The 5,920-nt window shown below is 43.2% G+C and overlaps 1 long non-coding RNA gene across 1 annotated transcript; it reads left to right on the top strand.

Annotated features, from left to right (window-relative positions):
• Window positions 1-4,344, top strand: LOC120975021 (uncharacterized). Its single transcript, XR_005770859.3, has 4 exons — window positions 1-2,019; window positions 2,547-2,623; window positions 3,426-3,903; window positions 4,028-4,344. It is a non-coding gene; the product is annotated as an uncharacterized lncRNA (long non-coding RNA).
• Window positions 4,345-5,920: the final 1,576 nt, after the last annotated feature.

The following is a 5,920-nucleotide window of genomic DNA, read 5'->3' as shown; positions in this document are numbered from 1 at the left end:
GGATACCATATCGTAAGATGCACATTCACATCTGAAGGTTAAATGTATTCAACAAATCGGGTGACCATGCGGTTGGATCGCTGTTATATATTGGTGAAATAGGAACTTCTCTTTGAAATATGTACATGATTATTTTTTGTCATACTTGCAAAAATCTCCTCCATAATCACTATGCATCCAATGTGTACTTCTTATCGAAGATAAAACTAAATTTTGCATGCTTTTATACTGATATATTTGACAGCAGAATTTTTAATTCTAATATTTTAAATTGAAGAAAAACTTTGATATTTTGTGTTTCCCAAATTAAATAGCATATGAAATCAAAAATAGAATCTAAATTACTATCATATGCAAATCGCTGGTTTGTTGACTATTTTTATAATAACAAAAAGGAGTACTTTTTTTGCCGATGTTCCATCCTTTATCGCCCTTTAAATAATTTTAGATCTTTTTTTGTGGGAGAAATTGTTTTTATTTGCATGTTTTATTTGGCTGCAATGCAATGACAACATGTTCAGAGTGTATTCCCGTTGCAACACACGGGCAATTTTCCTATTTCCTATTTCCTATATATATATATCTCCCTAATAATAAAGCACGGATTGACTTTGTCGGGTTCACCGTCACAATACGCTTCTTCCCAATAAAGCACGGATTGACTTTGTCGGGTTCACCGTCACAATACGCTTCTTCCCATGAATTTACGTTTTTAGTTTTTTTCACCTATATTATTTTCTACATCCGAGGTGATACTATTGCTTCTTACCATCGAAATTCCGTCCGCTCAGATCGAACACAAGCGACCTACAGCATATTGGGCTTCAACGTGTTCGGCCCAACAAACAAATCGAGCGAAGAGACCGATTAGAAGAGCTTCTTCCCATGAATTTACGTTTTCAGTTTTTTTCACCTATATTATTTTCTACATCCTATTGCTTCTTACCATCGAAATTCTGTCCGCTCAGATCGAACACAAGTGACCTACAGCATATTGGGCTTCAACGTGTTCGGCCCAACAAACAAATCGAACGAAGAGACCGATTAGAAGACGAATCAGAGGCCCAAAACAAGACAGATCCGAACACGTCCTCCGCTCCTAAGTCGGTCAACACGCACGTTCTTCTTTCATCTCCCACCCCGCAGAAAAATTCAACCTCCACGGATCCATCGCCGCCACCATACCAAGATCCGGCGAGAGAGCGATCGTCCCGGACGTGGGCGACCATCTGGAACATGGAGCTGCCATGAAAACGCTCGATGTCATGGAGGGCGAGGTCAAGGTCCGCTACCTCGGCCACGAGCCCACGATCTCAACTTGAGCTTGTCGAGGCAGATGTTTTGCGAGCTGCTGGCGCGCCGTGTGCAGCCCCAGCGCCAACAATAGCCCGATCATCCCAGCAGCCGAGGTAGCCAACCGGCTTGGCCTTTGCCCTCGCTGCGCCGCCGTCGAAGTGTGCGGCCGCGGTGGAGTAGCTCTACAGGGCGGCTGCACGGAGGCCGGCAGAAGCTTGTGAAGAGCCATGACTGTGATCGATAGCAGCAATCGCGATTTTGAATTCTTCTTTTGTTTCCCTTTGAGTTGATGGGGCTAGATGTACTTCAGACAAGGCTTCAACAAGGAAGAGCGGAAGACCACTAATACTTTTTAGTATTGGATGATGTAGTGTACTATCTATCTATCCATTCAAGAAAATTGATGGCGATGGAATCCGCGTGTGTGCGTGTGTGGCTGTGCCTCTGGTCGCTCGATGGTTTTTCGGGTTCAGTAAAGTAAGAAACTGTTGGTCCTATTCTGAATTCTAATAATGTTGATCACCAGGGAGAGGGAGATCAGAGGACGGATGGAAGGGATGGCGATAACGTTATATTCGAAAGGGAATAACGCTGGAATACCTTGCTATTGCTACCTGTTAGAGTGCATAATTATGAAGTAAATTACTTGGCACTGCTTAGTTGCCAAACTTGACAGTTGCTAAGACCTTCTGTCGACAAGATACACAAACATACAATTCCATGGTAAGTTAACGTCTTCTGATGGATTTTGTTTGCCTTTCTTGACAAGAAAACTATAACTATTTGCTTATAGTTTATCAGAGGTAATCTGCCAGCGACATGAGAAGTATGTTCATTGATTTCATGTGGACTAACTTACTGGATGACTTTATTCATTTCTTATAGCTTCACTCAAATAATTCTCCCTATATTTTTGGATAATTCATTTCATCCAATAGTTGATAGTTGCTTCATTATTACAAAAATTGATCAGACCAGGAAAAGAGATCTTATGATAGTTTTTTCGTTATTACAAAAAATTCATCAGAGAGAAAAATAAATCTTATCTGAGAGTTTGATCTTTTCCCCATTATCTGAGAAAAGTTCTCCCTAGATTGCGAATGCAATCGTGGCATGAAATTGTTAAGAGTGAAGACATGCATATGGGTACTTTCCACTGGCACATCACTCTGTAATGAAAAGAATAGCATCATATTTTATTTACCCAACTATTGTTCTCCAATACTAATCATATTATTTGCTTTCTACAGGTACTATGTAGAGTATTCAAAGAGGTCATCTTCATGAAGCTAGCAGAGGATAGACATTAGGAAAAATGAGAGATGAGGTGAGTTTTTGTTGTTCACCATCCAATTCAAGCATCACACAAATTAAGCATTACTATTCAAAAGATGCAGAGTTAACCCGTTCATCCTTTCTAGAGGAATTAATAAGTTAAAATTTGTGTCCCGTTGCAACGCACGGGCTCTTTTTTGCTAGTAATAATAATAATAATAATAATAATAATGTAATAATAATAATAATTAATAATAATAATAAAGCACGGATTGACTTTGTCGGATTCACCGTCACAATACGTTTCTTCCCGTGAATTTACGCTTTCAGTTTTTTTCTTCAACACGTCTATATTTATTTTCTATATCCAAGGTGGTACTAATCTATCTATATATCCCCGCTGGATTGTTGTTTTCGTCTACCCCGTTTAGGTGATTTTTTTTGTCCTATACATGTTGCTCTACACACGTGTAAGGGAAAAAAAACACAAAAGCACTGCAGACAAAGTCTACACGTTTGGCTTGATGAAGAATAAAGGAAAAATGAACTACAGTTTGTCTAATTCACATCTAGATTTTTTTTAAGGATGTCGCATCTAAGCTTCCACGAGTATATAATGTAGCAATAAGAAATAAAAAAACTAGGACAAAAAAATAGACCACAAACAGAGTGAACATTAGCTTAGATGTGACATAACTAGATGTGTCCTAGACAGACCCAATGAACTAGGCATGTCCTGCTGGACTCGATGGAAAAAAGGAAAACAACTCTTGACGACTCGGATTGGAATCCTACTGTGTAATATCCCTTCCTTAATCTGACCGTCTCTGTTTGTACCTATTTGAGACGAAAAGGAGATCACGGTGGGTTAGGTCATTGGCGATAGCTACCTCCGATGCATCTGACGAGATCCGTGTCTCGCCTACTCAAGGTTCCGTCGATGAGGTCGATCGGCTCAACCGCCGATGCGAGCCCCCGCGGCTCGATCCTACATCGACTACAATCTGAGGCCTGCACGATCACAGTCCCACGCGAAGGAACGACGGAGCTCCATGACCGAGCGCTGCGTCGGCGTACAGACACAGATTAGAGGTGGCCGCAAACCAGCAGCGCTTGGTGGATTCATTGTGTCCTGCCGATGATGCTGGTTGGACTGGACCTGGAGAAAGAACACTCAGCTAGGATGAACATCCAGCATGACTGTATGATGACGACGTTCCCTGATTTACTGAAGACTGCGTACGAGTGGATCATCGCCACCTCCGAGGCCAACTCGCTCATCTTCTCCAACTATGAGTAGCTCCTCTACGAGTTCAACATAGATATTGCCAGGTAAATACATCGTACAGGTATAGTACCGCCATGGTATTGAACCTGATTCTCATCGATATGCCTAGATGCACTTTTTGTTTGCATGTACTGTCCTTACTCTGTTGCCCACGGTCTTCATCCACAGTCATGAATCATGATCAGTGCTGGTCGGATGATTACTTAGGCCATCGAGCTGCCTAACGGCGAGGCGAGGAAGCCATGTTCCTATGTCAAGCTGGTGTCTGACCTCGTCAGCGCGGAGCCACAGTGGACAAGTTCACCAACACCATCGACGAGGAGGCATATAACAGGCACCACCGGAGCACCTACACCCACCCCCTCCGGACATCGAACCGGAACTCTATTTGACAGCCCCAGTGTTTCATCAGGTACATGCAAAAGACAGTCATAGGGCGCTTCCTAATCAAGTCCTGATCAAGTCGTGGTGTTGATGAACGTCTATTTGGCACTTAATTACCCAACGAAAGGTGAAGCGTTTGTGAGGCGCATGCATGCGAGAGAGTCGACGACAAGTAATTGTTGGCGGCAGCTTCATCACATCATCATGTTTGGTTTGTTCTCTACACGTACGTATGCAAGGAGTTGAAAAAGTACTCGCCGGCGGCAGCTCATCATCTGCTAATGTTTGCTTTGGCCTCTGCATCGACACGTATGTATCTCCTGTTGCACTCAAGTTGATGTGGGAATCATGCAGGTTTGATCTACGCCCATCCTTAAAAACCCGATGTTTGATTATTACTCAGTATGCTTTAGATCTTTTCAAAAAGAAATTATACTGATTTTCTCTGAACCAAGTATATTCATACGACTGCTGGGTTAATAATTGAAAGCACGAGGGTACATATTGTTTGCTAACATCAACCCTAGATCCAAACCTCTTGTGATTTGGTCCATGCTGTAGTTTTTTTTCCTGATCTTACAATTTAGGTCGGGTCTTGTGCGGTGATAATCTTTGCCAGACAAAATCGTCCGGATGTGGCCGTGGTGGAGTGCGTCTTTCGACACGATGAGTCAGAATCCGAATGGAATCAAAAGCGAAGATAGCGGATCAGATCAAAAAAATCTCTCCTGTTTCCGACACTAACTTCTCACTCTTCCCTATTATATTATATTAGCGGCAGGATGGAGGAAGGTGGAAAATTATGCAAGGAAATTAATCTTTGTTGAAAGTTCCTATTAGGCGTTCTCAATCTCGTCGAATGTGAATCTTGACCCTTTGACTCGGCTAATTCTGATTTATGGTAATTGATGTTGGCTCCGTATCGAAGCACCGATGAACCATGTAGTGGTTGTAGAAATATGAGCTATTGAGCTTCCTTCCCAGTGGGCGAGTGCCTCGAGAACAAGAAGGGTCAAATAGGGTGGACGATTGATTTTGGCTTCGGTTTTATTCGCATTGAGGGATGGAGCAACGGAGGAGAGGACATGCCAAAGAGAGAATATTCGAGCCTCCTTGAGAAAGTCATCTTGAAATAGAAGATATGGACATGTTTGTTTGGGAGGGAGGGGTTAAGGCATGGTTATAAGCTATGAGTGTGTGATTCTTCCGTTGCAACGCACAGGCATGTTTGCTAGTTCATATAAAATTATTTATCTTTAATCTTTATCTTTAATATATATATGTTCGTGCACCCCTGCATCCCTTCGCTACCATCCATCCGAATCAAATCCTGCGCATGTAGTTTGTTGGCTCAATTCTTGCAAAAAGACGCCCGCCTCCAACCCAGCTCACCTATGCGATTTGCGAAAAGATCCCTCATCCCCTGGCCTGTCTCCCACCTCCGGCTCCTGAATCATTCTCCTGCCAGTCCAACTCGGCAACTCCGGTTGCAAACAGGACCTAGATATCTGGCTACCACATCCCGCCGACGACATGCGGCGCATGCGTCGATGGAGACACGCCAGAGGCGGCTCATAGATCCCAGCGACGACAGCCCAAGACGGAGATCCATGTGTGTGGCCGACTGGCCGTCTCATCGGCCGCCTTCACATCTCGTCGATGGCAGCCCGTGAGCAC

This window comes from Aegilops tauschii, chromosome 2, assembly GCF_002575655.3.
Source record: "Aegilops tauschii subsp. strangulata cultivar AL8/78 chromosome 2, Aet v6.0, whole genome shotgun sequence".
NCBI classification, from domain to species: domain Eukaryota; kingdom Viridiplantae; phylum Streptophyta; class Magnoliopsida; order Poales; family Poaceae; genus Aegilops; species Aegilops tauschii.
Note: the sequence above shows the minus strand (reverse complement) of the source record. Positions and strands in the feature narration are given on the sequence as shown.